The 19180-nt window shown below is 42.7% G+C and overlaps 1 long non-coding RNA gene across 1 annotated transcript; it reads left to right on the plus strand.

Annotated features, from left to right (window-relative positions):
* Window positions 1-12592: 12592 nt before the first annotated feature.
* On the plus strand, window positions 12593-16143 carry LOC311192952. Its single transcript, XR_014617362.1, has 4 exons — window positions 12593-12743; window positions 14044-14158; window positions 14690-14753; window positions 15848-16143. It is a non-coding gene; the product is annotated as an uncharacterized lncRNA (long non-coding RNA).
* The last annotated feature ends 3037 nt before the right edge of the window (window positions 16144-19180 follow it).

The raw sequence follows: 19180 nt of genomic DNA on the forward strand, positions 1-19180 counted from the left end.
CAAACACTTTAAACACCTAAAAAAAAAGACTAGTCTCCTTGAAATCATTGCAATCAGCAGAAATGTACTTAAAATATATATTTACAGCAGAAACCTAATTTATACAACATTTCCCTATCGTCATACACTAGCATGCATTTAGAATCACATTAAAAGACAGCATTGTTCTGACAAAAAGAAGGAAAGCTTACCAGTTATAATCTGTGTTCAAAGACCTGTGACACACTATTAAATGGTGGGAATTCCAACTATGAAGATGGCACTGCTATCACTTGTTTTCATGTTCTAGAAATCCACATGAATAGGAAAGAGAGGACAAAAGTAAAATTCTGTGTATCTATTACATGAGGTCTCTCATTTAAAATTACCTAAATGATGTACTAAAAGATGTATACACAGCAGATAATATGCATTCACAAAGTGGTTTGTACATAATTACCTGAATTACAATGTTCAGCATGCATTACAAAATAATCCCTCTACAGAAAACATCAGTGGTGAAGTGAAATGCAGAATACTCATCCTCCAAATGAAATTGAATAATGTTCTCCTTTTTCAACTGTAGCAACTTTCTTACATTCTTATAAAATAAAATAAACAAACCCAGCAAATCTTTCCAAAACGATGAAGATAAAAGAGTTGACATTATATGAGCCGTTTTCACTTAAGTTAGTCTTCCCTTACAGTGTTACTTGCACAGTGCAACACAGCACACTCCACAGAAAGATTTTCAATCACTTCACGCTAATAAGTAAGTACAAAGACAATGGAATGCAACGAAAAAAATGGATCTATGCAACATTAAATTTAAAAAGTCTTTCTTTTTTGTTCTGTGCTACATATGTCATAAAGTAAGTTTCAAACATCTGAAAATATAAATGAAGGACCAAAATATAAATAAACTATTAAAATTGGTCCTATTTTCAAATTAACACTTTTTCTAATCTGAAGCATTAAGGGACATTGAGCAAAACATTCCTAAAATTTGCAGCTAATTTGAGTGTAATTCTTTGTTCCAATCATTTTTTTTAATGAAACAGGCCTTGAAAAACTGAGCTATTTATTTAAATTGTTGCTTATACAGGTAGCTGTAAGCTTTAATCCAAGTGTTCCACTTTTGACAATGCAAATATACTGGTTTAGTTTAACCAGGAAGTACACATTTACAATGTATCTGTCAATTGTTCCTACTTATGCTACTTTGGTTCATACACCAGAGCTGGTTTGGATCACAAGAAATGAATTCCTGTCAGTAGAAACCAAGTGAGATGTGTTCCAGCCACTTGTAGGCATACAGTCCATGCCAGAGTGAAGTCAATCCAAACCACAATACATGAATTAATGTAGTAGGTATGCCCTTAGCACTGTTTCACTGAACAGATCCCCTCAACTGCACAAACTGCTAATGCCCACTGTCTATTGACAGGCTAGTTAATAGCTAATAGATCTAGTGATCTGTAACCCTCAAGCTGACAAGAGTCAGGTAAAAGATCAAGCTAACAGCAATGAAAACATACTCTCAGTGAGGCTACAATTAAAAACCTTAGACTTGCTCTGAAAGGATCCTAACTAACAGTGAGGATAACTCAGCCTGATCCATTCTGAATCATCATTAAATATCTGGCACCTCTTCTGTATACTGCCAAATTATGTTCTAATCCAGGAAAACCAAGTTGATATTTTTTGCTGTAGTTAATAATTCACTACTTGCTACAAAACATTGTGATATGCTGTTACTATCACGCTAAATAAGAAATAGGCTACTACTATTGCACGCTGAAAGGCTGCAGTTTTCAGAGCCAATTTTTTTATTATTTATTCATGTTTGATAAAAAAGAGCAGCCTTGCTGTCTTACTCCTTTGGCTGAGTAAAATAATTTCAGGCAGGATTTATCTCGGTTGTAACTATTGTTTGAGCTCCATCTGAACTTGTAACACAAATGAATGGTTCCTTAATCATACAGCATATGTTTGAATCACTGGTTCCCAGCTCTGTTTGGGAATTGTTGCTAGTAATTACTATTACTCATAGTCAACTCCCAACTCCTGTTTTAAAAAGTGGAGCCATAAGAACAAAAGGCCACTACAATTGCTAAATATTTGTACTAAAAATGTACTTCTGAGCATGGGATATAAGTGAAAAAGGCTGTTTGATGCTCCGTAAATATAAATTCTTAAAATAAAAATGACTTGTTGGACAGCACTACTTCTTCCAGTAGATGTTTCTAATACACTGTTCTCAGTGGTGAAACTGCTGTCTTGTTGTTTCAAATCCTCCACTGCGGCACAGCCTGCTTGTCTTGTAACTTCTGTTTCTTCATTTGTACATTCCTCATCACATTTTGTCTATTCTCTTATAGTAGAAAACAAATAGAAATTCCATGGCAGTGTAAAACATTTAGTAACTTTTAGTGTGGAGTACAGAAAACAGAACTAACCTGTATTCATCATGGTATAACAGCATGGTCTTGGTCTCAATTTTAAACATTTATTTTTGGAATTTCAGGGTTTTTATAAACATTACGAAAGTTTTGGTCATAAATATAAATATAAATATTTGTGGTCACTATAAAGATCTCAAAATTGAGTTTGTGGTCTACATCACGTTTGCTACCTTCTCAATTTCACTGGTCCCATAAGATGATAAATGGATGTGCCTTACAGCAGGACTTCAAAACAATTATTGCAAAAAAGAAAACCTGAGAGAGCTTACACAAAATATTTTTCTGCCTTCCACTTCTTTGTCTCAAATAATTTCTCTTTGACTTCTCTTATTTTTATTAGATTCATATAGAACTAAGCACGCTCCAAAGGCCAAAAAAAACCCCAAACCCCAAACCTGTTGGTTTAACAGGAATTACTTGGGTGCAGCATGCATAGATAGGGTTGCATGTTTGCCTCCTTTCCTATATTGTTTATGTAGTAGTGGTAAATCAGACCCAGTGTATTTATACCACAATCCTTTACAAGCTTTAACAGTTTGTAGACATGACAGGGCACTTGTGACTTACAGCAAGAGAAAAAACCCAACAATCAACGCTACATGGCTATTCCAGCTACTGCTAGGTTGCAGCGATGCTGGCTGAGCTCCTCCTCTCCACTGATGATGGCAATACCCTGATTTCCGCCTAGCCGGATGCTTACAGAAACTCGATTATTTTTGAAGCCTTTGAGCCTTCCAGATGCGACAAGAACTCATCGCCGGGTTCGCTCGCAGGGGCGCTGGCTGGGGCAGGGCTGGAGCGCCAGGCCTCCCTCAGCGGGCGGCTAGGCACAGAAGCCGCGCAGTACCGGCTCCCTTCCCTGTACGGTCAACGCCGACGCGTATAGCAACGAGACGGGCCAGACGCAAGGCGGAAGCACAGGAAAAAGCAGCACGGGCGCTTCAGCGCCTCCAGGAGCCGCGCTTCGGGACCCATCACCACCACGAAGGCGGGACCCACCACCCCCCGGTCCTGAGGCGCGCCAGCCCACACACCGGAAACACACGAGTAACCCCACGCACGCGCCCAATCGCAACAGCCAATCTACACTCGCGGCACTACCCGCGGGCGGGATTTCAGTTGGCCAATAGGAGGGCGCGGCCGGCGCGGTGCCTCTAAAGCGAGATCGCTGTGCCTGTTACCTTTGCCTAGCTGCCGTACCGGGGCGGGGGGGCCGAGTGTCTGTCAGCACCAGTGCCGCTGCTGGCGGTCCCGGCCTTGCCTTCGGGCTCGGCAGTCCCATGAGACCCGGAGGTGGGGGTGCCGTGCCGACCCTCCGCGCTGGGTCAGGGGCGGTTTACGGGGAGCGTTCCGACCACCTTCTCTGCCCCGCACGCCGGGTAACAGGGGAAAGGCGTTCCGCCCGCCCGGCGCTGGCAGCGGCGCCGGACTGCTCGCTTGGCGGAGGTGTGCGAGGGGAGGCGGGCGGAGCGCAGCCGAGCGGCCTGGGCCGGCGGGTAGGGCGGGTGGCGTGTGCTGAGTAAACCAGCCGGTAAACTTCAGTCCGAAGCCCTTACGCAGGGGGAGGTGCGCGCCCCGGGAGGGCCGGGGTCACTCACCGTGTACCGCCCGGTGCCTGGAGTGCGGGTTTGAGCGAGAAGGGGTGCGCCGCGTTTGGTGCTTCTCCTGGCCGGAGCTGGGGTGCGGGATCTGCAGCGGGCACGGGCGGCGCTCCGCCGCCTTGTGAAAATCCGCCCCGGGACGGGGGTTGGACCCGATGATCTCTCGAGGTCCCTTCCGACCCCTACGGTTCTGTGATGGTCGGATAGCGACTAGTAGGAGGCGTTAGGAAACGCGAAGGTGTCTCAGGGCCAGCACGAAGAGAACTGTGGAAGAGTTGGAGGCTGTTGGCGTTACGTGGCCTGGAGCAAAAGGGGAGCTGCTCGGGGGGCTTTGGTTGCTGCATAATGTGTCAAAATTAAAATGTTTCTAAATTATGTATATGCAATGTAACTATAAATAGTGGCCACAGAGGCTTGCTGCTTAGTTCTGATGCAGGTGTTCAGCAGCTTCTGTATTGCTTGGGTAGACTGGACCTCTGCACACTTGTCCTTTGTCATTGTTAGCTGGGGTTAAGTTTTAAAATATTGATACTGTGTATTTAGGGATCCTAAAATCTGTTATCCTTCCCTGAAAGGAAGCCTTGCAGTGCAACAGCTGGAAATTAGTTTCCTTGTGAAACTGTCACAGATGATACCAGTGGCAGCAATGGTTGCTGGGCTTTGCTTCTTTCAGGGCTACAGATCTGAGACTATCCTGCAACGTAGCAAAGGTGCTTTTTTATGTGATCTGTAGGAACCATTTGCAGCTGTGCTAAGGGCTAATGCTGGTTACTTGGGACAAAAAAAAAGATGCCTCATTTTCTGTTTTCCCAAAGATTTAGATCTAACTAGTTCTGTGTAGTGTTTACCTTTACAAGGCCACATGTTTTGTGTTCTGCCACCTTCTTGTTGGTTACTGTAACTCTGGTGTCCCTCCCAGGTGACTATACGACATGGCAAACCCAGCATCTTTGTCTCTGGAAAACTTCCACTGTGGCTGCATTTTTTTAGTCAAATGCTTGGCTAAAATATCCTGTGTTTAAATATAGGTAAATTAAGCTTTACTTTGCTGTTACAAGTAAAGGCAACACATCAACACAGTAAAAGCTGTAAGCTGCTCATAAAATTGTAGTTCTTGGATACTTGAAGCCATGTCAAATTGTATGTGGACCTGCCTGAAGAAGGGAACCCCTGCCACCAGTTGTGGTACCTGCATGAAAAGATAGTTCTTTGAAATCCTGGCATAGATAAATGACTGAATAAACAGTTTAACCCTGAAAAGGAATTACTGATCTAGTAGCAAATGCAGGGAAAATTAGACAATGAGGACTTAAATGTTTAGAATTGCATTATTTTTGAAGAATAGCAGCACATCTGCAGAGACAGAAAGAAAACCTGGGATAAGACTTTGGTGGGGAAATGCTGCTGGCAGGGGCTTTCTGGAGCTAGAGTTGGTGTGCCATATCACAAGCTGATGTGTGTTCCTTTGGAGCTTTGTCAAGAACCAGTCATCTAGGAGGGCCACAGAAGTGATCAAAAGGCTGGTGCACTTCTCCTATGAAGACAGACTGGGAGAGTTGCGGTGGTTCAGCCTGGAGAAGAGACAACTCTGGGGGAACCTTACAGAGGTCCTCCAGTACCTGAAAGATGCCTATAAGAAAGCTGGGGAAGAACTGTTTGCAAGGGCATGGAGCAATAGGATGAGGGGTAATGGTTTTAAACTAGAGGAGGGGAGACTTGGGTTGGATATTGGGAAGCTCTTCACTCTGAGGTGGTGAGATACGGGCACGGGTTGCCCAGAGATGGAGGCGCTGTCCCTGGAGACATTTGTCAGGCTTGATGGGGGTCTGAGCAATCTGATCTAGTGAAGATGTCCCTGTTCACTGCGGGGCTTTGGACTAGATGGTGGCCTAACTCATTCTATGATTCTATTAGAGTCTCTAAAACCATGACTACAGTGTCTTGCAAACAATGTCACTGAGACCATATGGTATCTGTTTAAAAACACAACCTAGCAGTATAATAGTAACATTTTTTAGGCTTTCTTTTTTTTTTTTTTTTCTTTCTTAGACAGCTTCCTTGGTGATACAGTGAAAGGCATGTGGAACTGTGTTCTGGAGCTGTATTACTCTGTTTTATTACTTAGCATTGTAGGACTGACCGTAGTCTAAAATAAGTTTGGTTTTGGAAATAAACATCATAACAAGTATTTATTAATCTTTGTAAAATAGATGTATTTCAGGTTATCAAGGTGAAGATACTGACTTTTATTTCTTTTTTCCTTCCCAAAGTATTGCAGTTATAGATGTCTGGAATCTCAGTGACAATGGGACAGCCAGTGCCAGGAGTGGTACCACATGTGCTTCATGGTTCATACTCTGAAAGTTCTGCATATGCTGGTGCTTATGTGCTGCTGGATGATACTAGTGCTATTGCTGGACTGGTAAGATAATATAAACAATATAACCATGTAGAAACTCTAGTTAAGTTTTGTTTCATGCTTGTTTTCTTCAGTAGAAATACTTCAGCATAATGTTCCCAATGCGACAGCTACTTGCGCTTGCAAAACAGCCTTAAGAATTCACTAACAAGGGTCTGAAAAGCATGGGAATGAGAACCTGTAACGAGATCTCATGGTACTTCGAAATTCCATTGCGGTGATAGAGATCTGATACGGTGCAGATGTCCTTTTCCCCTGCTATTCTGGCCCCTAGTTAGGTAACCCTCAGGTGTTACCAAGCAGCTACCGTCTTGAATAAAGTGAACTGATTGCTTTTAACCATACTGGTGTGCAGTCTTTTCCTAGTGCCTCTTTGCACTTCCAAAGCCCCTGGATATAAATTATTTCCCAAGATCTGGATTTTGGACGCGGGAACTCACAACAATTGGCACCCGAACAGGGACCTGGACGGACGAAGACCTGGAACGACCAGAGACCGGGAAGAAGGTTACGGAGACGGTTGCAGCAGCCGGGCTGGAGCAAGAGGAGCACTTCAGACAGGCTGCAGCAGAGGGCTGGTGCCGCTGAAAGAAGTAAGTGTTGTGGTAGCTGAAAAAGCAGGGTCGCTCCCCGTCCTCTGCATTCGCAATGGAGTGGGAAGCTGCGGAGAAACTGCTCCTTAGTATTCTCTCTGACAGATGAGCAAGTGTCCAGAAGGGCTAGCAGAGCTGATAAAATGGGCTCGTCGCTCTGACATTTGATGGAGGTAGCACTAATATTTAGTGTCTCTGAATGGCGAGAAATTGGGGATCATATGTGGCATGCCCTTGTTACGGGTGGTGAAGAAGAGAAATTGCTCCAATCTCTCGGACTGACCTGGTGTGTGGTGGTTAACACTTTAAAGGCAATGCAGGCTGAACGTCAAGTGGCCACCGCTGCAGTGCCAGTGTTAACAGGGTCTCCAGCTCCATCGGAGTCAGTGTTTGAAAGTCCAGTCTGTGGTTTAGTACATTCTGTGTGTTCCACGTCTGCTGAACTGCGAGACTCAGTGGAGGGAGCAAAAAAGGACAAGGACACTTTGCCTTCGGTGGGGTCTGCTGACCAACGAGAGCCTACAAAGTGTCCTGAAAGTGCAGGCTCCTCAGCCTCGAATTGTTCCCCTGAAACATCTAACAACTCCTCTGATTTGGGGGGAATGGAGGGAGAAGTAGAAGAGCTTACTGGGCGTCTCCAAAAGATTAAATTAAAACAGAATAATCAGATGGCTATTTCAGTGCTGCCGACACCGGCACTGTGCAAGATGCCTGTGCCTTCGGCGCCACCTTGTGGGGAGTTGCGCCAGGTACAGTTCCCTCGCGTTGGACAGGGGTGATTCGTAATGCGATCATAGAAGGACAATGGGAAGCGGCATCGCGAGTTGCCTGCCCCGTAGTATGTAATCAAGACGGGGGTAAATGGGAACCTCACGATTGGAAGCTGTTGCAGCAGGCACGTAAAACTGTCAGTGACTATGGCTTGTGTTCTGAAGCTTCAAAACCAATCATTCAGTGGATGCCTTCTGATATTTGCAATTTGGGACGTTTGCTGTTAACTCCCTCAGAATTTGTTGTTTCTTTCGGAGTAGCTTGAGCATGCTACATGGGAAGCAGCTGCTCCTAGAGAGCCAAATGATCCTTTTTACAGGATAACAGCTGATATATTGGTGGGATTAGGACAATATGCATCTCCTGATGTCCAAGTAACCTTTCCTGCTACTTTCCACTGGCTCTCTGTTTGCCTTGCTTTAGAGGCGATTTCTGCTATACTGGTTGGCAAAAAAGAACCTCCCTTTGCCAGTATTAAGCAGGGAGCTATGCAATCCTTTGGACAATTTGTAGATTGAATGTGGATTGCTATTCGAGATAGTGAGTTCCCTGAAGACACTAAACAGCAGTTATTTCGTGTTATGGTTCATGACAACTCCAACCTCAGCACTCATTCTATCCTGGCCTCACTCCCCCAGGGATCATCTGTGGAAACGATGCTGCAGAGAGTGGCTCGAACAGAGCAAGGTCGTCAGATAACTCAGATTGCTGCAGCTGTACAAGCTGCACTTACTCAAAAGGGCGGAACGTCAAATAGACAAAAGCTAAAGGATGCCGGTTGCTACTGCTGTGGAGTATTGGGACATGTTCGTCGAGAATGTATAGGGAGGGTCTGGTGTGATAACTGCCATTCCTCTCGAGTTTGTCGCCATTCGGGAAACGGTCAACACAGGATGAAGCACTGACGCGTCAAGACACAAATGCCGAGTGTCAACCAACCAGCAACTGGAGGGAGCCTTGGGGTGGATGTGGCAACAGCAGTAGATATCTATCTACAAGATACCAGCGTGCAAAAAATCAATCTACAAGTGAAAGGGCCTTTATCATCCTCTCGACGTTTACATGCTGTTTTGATGGGGAGATCCTCTTTGGGGTTGTCTGGGGTAGTGTTAGTTCCAGGGGTAATTGATGTTGATTATGTGGGAGACATCTATGCATTACTGTTCACAATAACTCCACCTATATTCATTCCAGCAGGAACCTGTATAGCACAACTCATAGCTGTACCTGCGGAAGCCACAATGGCCATGGGGCCGGAGCGGACCGGGGGCTTTGGTTCAACTGGGAGGCTGGCCTGCTTAACCACCTAACTGGGAGAACGGCCTTTGATGATGGTAATGTTGTGGCAGGATTCAAGTACTATCATGATAACTGCATTGCTAGATTCGGGAGCTGATATTTCTATCATGTCCTCAGTCCACTGGCCTTCTCAGTGGCCCACAGAGACAGTCAGTAACATTGCGGGAGTTGGGGGTTTAACCAACACAGCACGATCAAAGTTTCCAGTTGTTGTGCAAGTTACCGGGGAAAGTCCAGTTACTGTGCTGCTACATATAACTAGTCTGCCCAGCACCTTACAGATGCTGCTTGATAGGGACGTGCTCAGCCAGATGGGTGTGTACCTAACAAATCAGGGTTTTTAGCCTTGGCCACTGTAGCGCCACCAGTAGCCCTTACATGGCTGACTAATGAGCCAGTATGGGTGGAGCAGTGGTCATTGAGTCAAGAGTGCTTGAATATTGTTAAACAGTTGGTAAAGGAACAATTGAATGCTAAACATATTTGACCTTCCACCAGACCGTGGAATACCCCCATATTTGTTGTTCCCAAAAAATCCAGCAAGTGGCGTTTATTACATGATTTACGTAAAATTAATGAAAAATGGAAACAATGGGAGCCCTCCAACCTGGTCTGCCGGTGCCTACAATGCTGCCCGCAGGATGGCATATTCATATAATCGATTTGAAGGATTGCTTTCTTACCATTCCTATTGCAGAACAGGATTGTAAAAGATTTGCCTTTTCTGTGCCATCAATTAACAAGGCCGAAACAGCTGATCGATGCGAGTGGATAGTTCTGCCTCAGGGCATGAAGAACTCTCCCACTATGTGTCAATTGTTTGTAGCACAGGCCTTGAAGCCCCTATGGAAGCAATATCCTAGTATGATACTTTATCATTGCATGCATGATATTCTGTTCTGCCAAGCTGAGAATTTTCCTAATGATTGGAATCAGGTGGTGGTTACCCATTTGCAGAAATATGGTCTTAGAGTAGCCCCAGAGAAAACTCGAAGTAGTACGCCTTATTTCTGTCTGGGATGGAAAATTACTGACGCTATTATTGTACCCCAGAAAGTGGAATTTGCTACAAAAATTACTAAACTTCATGATCTGCAGACAGTTTTAGGGCACATACAGTGGGTGCGACGCCAGGCTGGGATTTCTAACCAGCAGACAGAACGATTATGCTTAGACCCTCTATGCTTATCAGAGGCCTCACAAAGAGCCTTACATACAGTTGCCAAACAAATTCAGAACACAGCTAGTGGGAGGAGACTCACTGGAGTTCCCTTATTGTTAGTCATTTTCGCCCAAATGGCCCATGCATTTGCGTTGATTTGCCAATGGCAAAAGAAAAAGGGGGACTTCACCCAGGAGCCACAGATACAGAAGCCTCCCGCTGTGCCATTGCCAAATCAGCCTCATCAGTCTGAATTTCCTCAAGTTTGTTCCTTTTCCTTTTTCTCTATTTTGGAATGGATTTTTCAATCTGCTCAGCTGTCCACCTCTATCATAACCAGGATGGATGTTGTAGCCCAACTAATACAGAAGGGCCAAGAGCGGATTGTCTCCATATCAGGCCAAGAGCCATCAGACATGAGTCTGCCACTGGCAATGCCAAATCTCGATTGGGCACTGCAACATTCCGATTCCTTAGCATTAGCCATTGAAGGATATCCTGGGCAGATATAGAACAAAAGACCAGACGATAGGGTCGTGCAGTGGATCGCCCGAACAGAGTGGGTAAAGAAGCCACTGACCAGTACAAGGTAAAAACATATATACAGATGCAGTGAAATGCAGTAAATCAGCAGCCTGTGTCTGGTAGGATAATGATCATTGGCATAAAGAGATAATAACAGGCCAGCCAAAGGACACATTGCAGACATTAGAACTTAAGGCAGTTGTCTGGGCCTTTTGCCAATGGGATCAGGAGCCTTTAAATGTGGTCTCAGATTCCCAGAATGTTGTGGGTGTATGTGCTTGACTTGAAGATGCCTATACAAGGGAAAACAAGAGTTCTCAGTTAATGACATTGTTCGTTCAACTGTGAGCTGCATTATGAAGGAGGACTCATGAATATGCAGTCTTGCATGTATGCAGGCATAAAACTGAGAAAGGACTAGGGGAAGGCAATGCAGTAGCTGACCAGCCCATTATGATAGTATTGAGCAGCTCCTTTGAGGCAGCCCGAGCTTCTCATGAAATGTTTCAGCAGAACGCAAAAGGTCTATAATGACAATTTCACATCTCAGCTGTGGATGCCAAACTGGTAGTTCAATCATGTCCACAGTGTTCACATCATAACCAGGGCTTAGGGTTTGGGACTAATCCATGTGGTTTACAAGCCTTGGAGTTGTGGCAATCTGTCACACGCGTCCCCAGTTTTGGACGGTTGCAATTTTTACATGTGAGGTTCAATACCTTTTCAGGGATGATTTGGGCAAACCCTATGACCGGGGAGACTGCAAAGCATGTCATCAAGCACTGGACCTCATGTTTTGCTATCATGGGGGTCCCAAAACAGATTAAAATAGATAATGGCCCAGTGATTCACCGTGAATATCGTTCACAGTCTGTCCAAGGATTTTTGCAATGATGGGGAGTGCAGCACATTTATGGAATCCCTCATTCCCCAACAGGACAGGCGATCATTGAATGGACGCATGCCGTATAGGCTGTCAGGACAGAATTTGCCTATTGGAGAGTTAGTGGACAGAACACTTTTTGCTTTAAATCATTTATGTATTAGAGGGCAGTGAATACTTCCTGCTATTGCTCTGCATCACACATCTATTAATCTACAAATGCTTACAGATAGCCCGCAAGTAATGTATAAAAATGCACAAACAGGAACATGAGAAGGTCCAGCAAACATAGTATTTGTAGGAAGAGGGTATTTCTGCCTATCGACCAAGGATGGCCCTCTGGGTCCCTGCACGAAGTCTGCGGCCCACAGTGAAAAATAATAATGAATGACTGACTTTCTTTTTAGGCCTTCCTAGTCCTGCTGTACCTGCAGTCCCTGATGAAAGTTGAAGGCTGGAGTGTTCCACAACCTAAACAGAATGTTTGGGTGACTTTGGCAAATGCCATCAAACAAGATATTATGTGCCTGTCTGTGGACACTCCAGAAGACCCCTTCTCTACCTGTTTGGATAGACTGCCGGTAGACAAATGGCCTAACTCCTCTCCTGTGCCCGACCTGTGTAATTCCCCTCCTTCTTGTGTCAATAATTGGGGTGGTGTTTTTACACACCTTCCCCAACAGGCACAGGAGCCTCAGGGGTTGGCATTATTAGGTTCAGTAGTGATGGATGCCTGTGTATTCTTTAATTACTCCTATAATACAAACCCAAAAGGCCAGAATCTTAATGCTACTTTAAATGCTTATAGAAATGCTACTGCATGGTGTAATTATGTTTCTCCTAATTTCTCACATTCTATGTCTATTCCAGTAACCCTCCCTGCAGGGATATTCTTAATACGCGGAGACCATGCTTGGGGAGGTATTCTCTCATGCCTCAATGGTGGGCCCTGCAGTTTAGGATGCCTCATAATCCTCACTATGATCCACTCAAAGCGACGTATACGTCAGAGCATACATCGATTTACAAGCAAATGTGATGATCAGGTAATCTTTTGGGGGCCTGGAGACATCATTGCTGCATCAATGCTAGCCCCAGGAGTAGCTTCTGCAGCTGCTCTAAAAAAATTAACAAAGTTGGGATGCTGGTTGAGCAAACAGACAAATGCTATGTCTATTGCTCTCAGTGGACTACTTCCTGATGTAGATAGTGTGAGACATGCTACTTTGCACAACAGAGCTGCTGTTGATTTGTTACTTTTGGCACACGGTCATGGGTGTAAGGACTTTGAGGGTATGTGCTGTATGAACCTATCAGAGCGCTCGGAATCAATTCACAAGAGCATTGATTTATTGCGTCAACAAATGGTGAAGCTGAAGTATGAGAGTAGCTGGCTGGAGAGATGGTTTAACACCTTGGGAATTGCTGGCTGGTTCAGAGATGTTTTTAAGGCTGGATTTGTTATCGTACTAATAATATTGTCTATGCTCATTATAGTACCTTGTTTGATTCAAATACTTAAACAACTAATTGACAAAGCCCTTAATTCAAGAGAAAGAGGGAATTGTGGGAGCCTGGCTAGCTGATCAAGGCCAGTTGCACTTGCAAAACAGCCTTAAGAATTCACTAACTGAAAAGCATGGGAATGAGAACCTGTAACGAGATCTCATGGTACTTCGAAATTCCATTGCGGTGATAGAGACCTGATACAGTGCAGGTGGCCTTTTCCCCCCGCTATTCTGGCCCCTAGTTATGTAACCCTCAGGTGTTACCAAGCAGCTAATGGCTTGAATAAAGTGAACTGATTGCTTTTAACCATACTGGTGTGCAGTCTTTTCCTAGTGCCTCTTTGCACTTTCAAAGCCCCTGGATATAAATTATTTCCCAAGATCTGGATTTTGGATGCGGGAACTCACAACAATAATCCATTCCTTTTCATGTACAATGCAGAGTGTTGGGAAACAATTATAATTATTGTTGACAGTAGAGTTTATAGTGCTATGGACTTGATAGACATGTTGCTGTTTAAGATAAAATTCATCCAAATATGTTGGCAGTTCGTGTTCAGATTCTCATTGCCATCTTGAAATAGTTTCTTCTTTAGGTCTATTGTACCTTATTATACAAGTGGGTGCTCTAATTTCTGTGGACAGATAACAGACCCTTAAAGTTGTAGGATTCTAATTGACTTGGTACTGTGCCACGTTTGGAGTTTGGCTAGAAAAATATAATGCATACTTCCCAGGTTAGCATCCCAAAGAACTAGAGTCTACAGAATGGTTATTGTGTGCTTTATGAATTATTCTAGCATGAGGTCCTGAATCTGATGTTTGTGTTCTTTAAAAGGTGATGTGTGCAGCCCCACACGTTGTGAGATGGTTCTGACTTCTGTGGTGCAGGCACACACCTTCTCAAGTACGTGGGTCTGCAGAGGCAATGTATTGGAAGATCTCACTTAAAGGTGAGTGACCTTTTTTAGATTAGAGGGGATTCTATTTTCTCTTTATACTTCACATTCCTTAGGTTCTGAACCTTAGTACTTCTCTTTCTGCCTAACTTCCCTGCACTAGATGAATGACAGCAGAAGATTTGATGGGTAAAAGGAAAAGCATCTAAGAATTATTTCAAAGTGGAAATGCTGACAATTTGTATACTAAGTATGGAAAACAAAGGTGTCAGTTTTGATCAACTTGATGATTATCTTTATTTGTAAATTCAACATTAGGAAATGCTACAACCTTGATAGGTTTTTGAATATATTTGGTGGATTTTAATTACTTGTTTACCTCCTCAATACCACTGATATGCTTTCACCAGTGAATTCTGCTTACTGTTTCCAGTTTACATGAGTTTCCCTTCTCTTACATGTCTAAAGATGTAAGAACAGTTTAGGTATTACTGCAGGTAATCTAATGCTTTAAAAATCACTGATAGTTTTTGCAAGTTAAATGGGAATTGTTGACTGCAACAAATGTGTGCATTTGTTCTACAGGATGGAGAGATGGAGAAGTAGGTGATGAAAAAAATGCAGTCTGGAATTAGTGGACCCTGTTAATGTAAGATATTAAGTGTTTTGCTGTGGCAGCAAGGCAGCTATAGCTCAATGTTGAAGAGAGTTTACCACCACTGCCTTGTCTTTTGATGTGTAAAGTTGAGAAGGTTGGGCTTTTATGCCTAATCTAATTCTATCACCCTTCAAAATGAAGTGATGGTGTTAAGCAGGCTGCTCCAAGGTAATAAGTCAATGTATCTGTTGGGTCTGTGATAGACAGGCTAAAAAAAACCAAGGGTGTTTTTAGTATGAGGCTACCTGAATGTTTTTTATGTCTTTTTTCTAATTGGGTTTTTTAAAAAATGGTAGTATTTCTAGCTGCAGGAAATGTTGTATTTGATTTGTATGTCTTGCACCTTTTATTTTACAAGGTTGCTTCATTTTATTTTACAAGACAATTTTACAAGGTGGCTTCATTCATGTTAAGCTGATCACCAGCATTGTGAGCATCAGAAATCAGAGCTTCCACTGAACTTTCACAGTTTCTTAAAAGGAAAATGAATGTATAGTCATCATTCCTGGTGTGTGTAATTTAATGCATGCAACTGTAATGAAGTTTTCAAAATATCTGTAAAAATAATTTATCTTAGTATTAGCATATAGTTTAAGTTGCATCTTAATATTGAAAACATAATTCTTTAGAAGAGCAGTGAATATCAACTATTCTACTGCAGATTTTTATTGCCAATAGTCCTGCTTGCTGGTGGCATAGTGACTTCGTTGCTATGGGAAGTGGTTGCTGGGTCACCATAGAGGATTGTGGCAGCTGCTGGTAGAGCGTAGGTAGCAAGGTGTGAACGGTTTAGCAAAGTAATTTTGGGACATGCTCTAACCAATGAAATAAGATTGAGGAATCTGTTTTGTTGCTAAAAATTGAACAGCAGAATTATCCTTGACTTGTCTCCATGCTGTTCTGTGAAAGCTTTCCATCTTGCAGGGAAGTTACTTGTAATATTTAAACTCGTGGGTCCCTCCATCTCTGAAGATGGAAGTAGGCTGTTCCTTTGGAATCTCACTGATGGTTGGCGTAATGGGACTTGTCACACTTCTAAAATCTACAAACACTGACTTGCCTGTTACTTCCTCTTGTTCTTGCAGTGCACCATGGCATTCCAGGTGCTGAACTGCTGGAGAAGAGGATCGCCAACCTGTCCATGTTTAGAACTGCTGTGAAAGGAAGCTATTGTGGAGTTTTTAATCTTCCTGCCTGATAAGTTGTATGCTTTGAATGAATACTTAGATTTTTTTAAGTGCATGCTCAGAGCAACATTTTTTGCACTTTACTATATATAGAAGCGTGGCTTTTTAAAAATCTGTACATCTGTAATCCCAGAAAAGTAAATTTCTGTGTTAAGATCTTAATGAAAAAGGAGAAGCTCGTGGCCAGGCATAATAGGCGTCGTGTAATAGCTTCCTTACATAAATAAAAATCAGATAATCTAAAAGCTCTGTGTGTGGGTTTTTCATTACTAGTGGCATAGGTCTCTGATGGTACCTTCTGAAAACATCTGTTGGTTTGAAGAAACTGAATCAGTGGATTCCATTAAACCAAAATGTCCGAGATAAAACTCAGTGCTCCAGCTTGTTGCCACACAGTGTGGGTGGTTTGGGGTTTTTGTGAGGCAATCTCAGATAATACTGTTTGAATACAGCTGGAATGGCCTTCAACTGGTTGTATCATTTTAATCCCGCCTAAGGAGATCTATAGGTGTGGTGTTCAGTTTTATTTTATGTTTTGCTTTGTTGGTTTTCAATTTTTGTAATTAGTATTTTTAATTTTTCTTAAATGTTTCAGTGGCTTTTCATCTGGGTCAGTAAAATCACTTCTTGCAGGGTAAATCCATCCCACAATTCACTCTAAATTTGCTAAAATAAATGATTTGAGCAACAGAAATGTCTGGCTTGGAGATAGATACTTAGGTAGTGTTTCTGATCAGAATATTTTTTTGAAAACTTGTGTCTCAATGCATAACAATTGTCAGCTTTATTACCCAGGTTTTGTAACTAGAAGTTAACTTACTTTAGTAATTCCTCAGTGGGTGAAGTTGGGGAGTAGTCATGAACACGACTCCCAGTTCTGCTTGAGAGATGGAGGTCAATATAAATGGACAGTCCTGTGTGCCTGCAATTTTATGAAAAGATCCAATTTTGTGTCTGTTCTGTGTGCTTCAAGCCAGTGGATGGTGTCCTGTTGTTCTGGTTTTGGCTGGGATAGAGTTAATTTTCTTCCCAGCAGCAGATGCAGTGTTGTGGTTTGGATTTAGAACAAGAACAGTGTTGATAACACACCAATGTTTTACCTGTTGCCAAGCAGTCAGGACTTTTCAGCTCCTCATACTGCCCTGCTAGAGGGAAGGCGGGGGGCACCCAAGGAGCTGGGAGGGAACACAGCCAGGGCCCAGACTGGCCAGAGGGATATTCCATACCATATGACATCATGCACTGTATATAGAACTAAGGGGTTGACTGGGAAGAAATGCAGGAACTAGCTGAGCATCAGCTTGAGTGGTGAGCAATTGTGCTGTGCATCACTTGTTTTGCATATTTTATTGTTATTAAACATACTTTTAATGTCCTTTTAAACTCTTCCTTTCAATCCTCTCCCACATCCCGCTGTGGGGGATGGAACAAGTTAAAGTCTGTGTGGTGGCTTTAGCTGCCAGCCAGGTTAAACTGTGACACCTCTGTAATCCTGTGCTTTTACATTTATTCCCTTGGTGGTTTGAGTATACTAAATACAATTACATTTTCTTTGGCTCAGTGTTTTCGATACAAAGAGATATTCAACCTTTTTGGATCCCTGGTAGTGGTGTTTGTGTTATCAGTAAGTAATTTCATGTCAGTCACAAATGACATTTTCATACCCTGTTGCTTATGACAGAAGTAAGTGCATTATATTTATTTGTGCAGATTTAGATTTCTTTCAGGTAAGTTTTCATGGTGCTATAAAATACTGAATGTGTGCACAGTGTACAAGCACTTTTATTTGTAAACAATTTTCCAGGAGACCTTTTCTGAAAGTAAATAATAACTTATATTATACAAAGACCTGTTAAACCAACAGGATTTGCTACAGCTCATAGAACTGAAGTATTTGTTTAGATTAAATTTTCAAAACTTTCTTTCTGTTTCCAACTTTGCAATACCAGAGTTTGGGTATAGAAAATGTAAATAATGGAGAAAAGGGGCAAATGCCTCCTGTGGGAGGCTTTAATTTGGTCCATCTAATTTCCATTCCAAAGAGAATAGCCATATTTTGCATTCATTAATAATCAAAGGACTTCCCAAGTGGGCATTAAAAAAACCCCAAGTAGCTAGATGAAGAAAAATGTTTCATATTAATAATGCAGTTCTGTCTACTACTTGTATGTAGAGGTACAGTAAGGAAAAGTCAGTGTGCCATAGTGGTGGCTGTGTGCAGTTCCAAGCTCTGGGATGTGCTCCATCATTAATAAGACTCGGTGTTGGTTCGTTTTCATGTGTGATCTATGTTGTGGTTTTCTTTTATTTTTTTTCCCTTCCCTTTAAGCTATTTACTTTTTAACTTCTAATAGGCTCTTTTCCAAGGCTGGGAAACAAAGGAAAAGATGTATAGAGTAGCTGTTGTATGTAAGTGACACTGGGGCTGCTGTATAAGTACATATCATTCCTAATAAAAATGAAAGAAATTCTAGGCTCAGAGTAATCATGTTAAAGGGCTTTCTGCATGCTCTTTTTATTCCAAGTAAGAAAGAAGGTACTTAAAAATTAATTCTGTGTCTGGACAGCTGTTGCAAATGTGCTAATGGCTGCATACCAAGTCTACTCTCCCATCCAAATCCATTTTAGGATTTCTCAGTATTTTCTTTTGACATTAAATTTGAAAGTGAGACTAGGTTCCTTGCTGTTTGGGCATGGCTGCTAGATACTACAAATCAAACAAGGGCACCCCTGGGTTTTCATTACTGATAACGATGTAAAAGTAAACTAATAGGAGCATCGAGGTTGCATTTTGGTTTATGTGCAAAAAAGAAGCCCCCATCCAACTCTGGACAATTGCACCCATTTAGAGCAGCTGCAGGTAATGGTGTGGGTTTGGATAAAGTGGCACAAGTTACTTACAGCTTTAAAAACAATATAAAAAATACCAAACAAATATAATATAAAAAACCCAAGCAAAAGACCCCAAACCCACAACTCAGTAGCCTCAGCTTATTGGACCTGTTTTAATTCAGTTTAGTTGCTCCCATTAGCGACTGTAGGCACCAGGTTATTGTTTCCCACCTGGTTGGTCACTGTGATGCCCTTAGTACACTACTGTTAACTCCTATGGAATCAGGAAGCTTGGGTTGTTAGCCAGTGGAGGGCAGCCATCTCCTTGACATGAAAAGAAGCAATCTGGACTTGGCCAAGGATGGCACAGTGACCAGCATTGCTTCCTTCTCTGAGAAG

The sequence above is a fragment of the Gallinula chloropus genome (assembly GCF_964237585.1).
Source record: "Gallinula chloropus genome assembly, chromosome: 5".
Lineage (NCBI taxonomy): Eukaryota > Metazoa > Chordata > Aves > Gruiformes > Rallidae > Gallinula > Gallinula chloropus.